The following is a 1,329-nucleotide window of genomic DNA, read 5'->3' as shown; positions in this document are numbered from 1 at the left end:
AGACGGTTGAAGCGTAGCACTGGCCATGTTACCTTCCTTGTATACCGTAGGCCCTAGATATAGCAGACTACCCTGCTATACTCCCAAAGCCGCGACAGCGGTATAAAACGGGAGACTATTATATTAAATGTTTCAATCATATACTCTACGATACTGGTCGTTCATTTCTAACCATTCAAAATACCCCCGTAATAGGATTATAAGGTATTGTATTCCTTCAGATATAAGGTGGGTTAGTCGAAAACGTCTTAAACCGTCAGTTTTAGGTTGGTTTTTACTATTATATCGTATTACCTATCCTCTCTGTATTTCAGTTTTCTAATTAGGGTTAAACTTGTAGTGAGCTATCAACAAATTGTAAACCGTGTTTAGCTATCTGTGAAAATTTATAGAGACCCAAAAAAAAAGAAGGGAATTAAATTACTTATCTTCTATTCGGATAAGTGTGGTGGGGAAAACAGAAATCACACGTTAGTTTCAATGTTTGCTTATGCAGCTATCTATTTCCAAGTTAGTATTACTCATAGATTTTTAGAGAAAGGTCACACCCAAAATGAGGGAGACAGCAAGCATGCTGTAATTGAAAACGTAAAAAACGTCAGTCTTGTATGTTCCTGAACAATGGATTACTTTGCTAAGAATGGCCAAAGCAAAAGCCTTGTTGGCAACTAAAATTGAAAAACTGACAATGGAAAAGGATTGATCAAAATCAGTCAAATAAAGGAAATCAGTACTTCGTATCACACCAAACGTTTTTTTTAGTATGATTTAAGTTACGATTCTAACAGGTGTGGTCTTATGGCTTTACGTTACTGGAAAAATCCCTACTACGTACCATGGCTTCTATAGAGCTCTCCATTTTAAAACATAATAAAAATGTGAAATCACTGCACGCAGTGACGACGAAGAACTGCAATCATGTTTATTTATAATATTTTGTAATTTAACTTCTATGTAGACTTTAATTATAATTACAGTCTCACAGAACGATGGTAAGTATTATTTATAATCTCGATTGTTTTCCAGCGAATATTGTACTAATTCATTCAAAAACCAGATAAAGAAACAAAATTGACATATTTAAAAGAACAAATGGAACAATACGGTAAACATAATAGATAAATATAAAAACAATTTAGTAAATAAGAACCCCGATTTTTTGCATTAATCGAAATTTAAAAAAATGATGTAGTACAGTCTTCGCTGGATGAGGAAGGAAATAATTCGATATTCCTTCTGATCTTTCTACTGCAACGCCTATGTCCAAGAAGTAATAAGTGCATGTTTGTTTTTTTATCAAATTATTGTTTTCAAAGCCATCTGCTGCGC

The sequence above is a fragment of the Diabrotica undecimpunctata genome, chromosome 6 (genome assembly GCF_040954645.1).
Source record: "Diabrotica undecimpunctata isolate CICGRU chromosome 6, icDiaUnde3, whole genome shotgun sequence".
NCBI classification, from domain to species: domain Eukaryota; kingdom Metazoa; phylum Arthropoda; class Insecta; order Coleoptera; family Chrysomelidae; genus Diabrotica; species Diabrotica undecimpunctata.
This window is presented reverse-complemented; position numbering follows the sequence as displayed.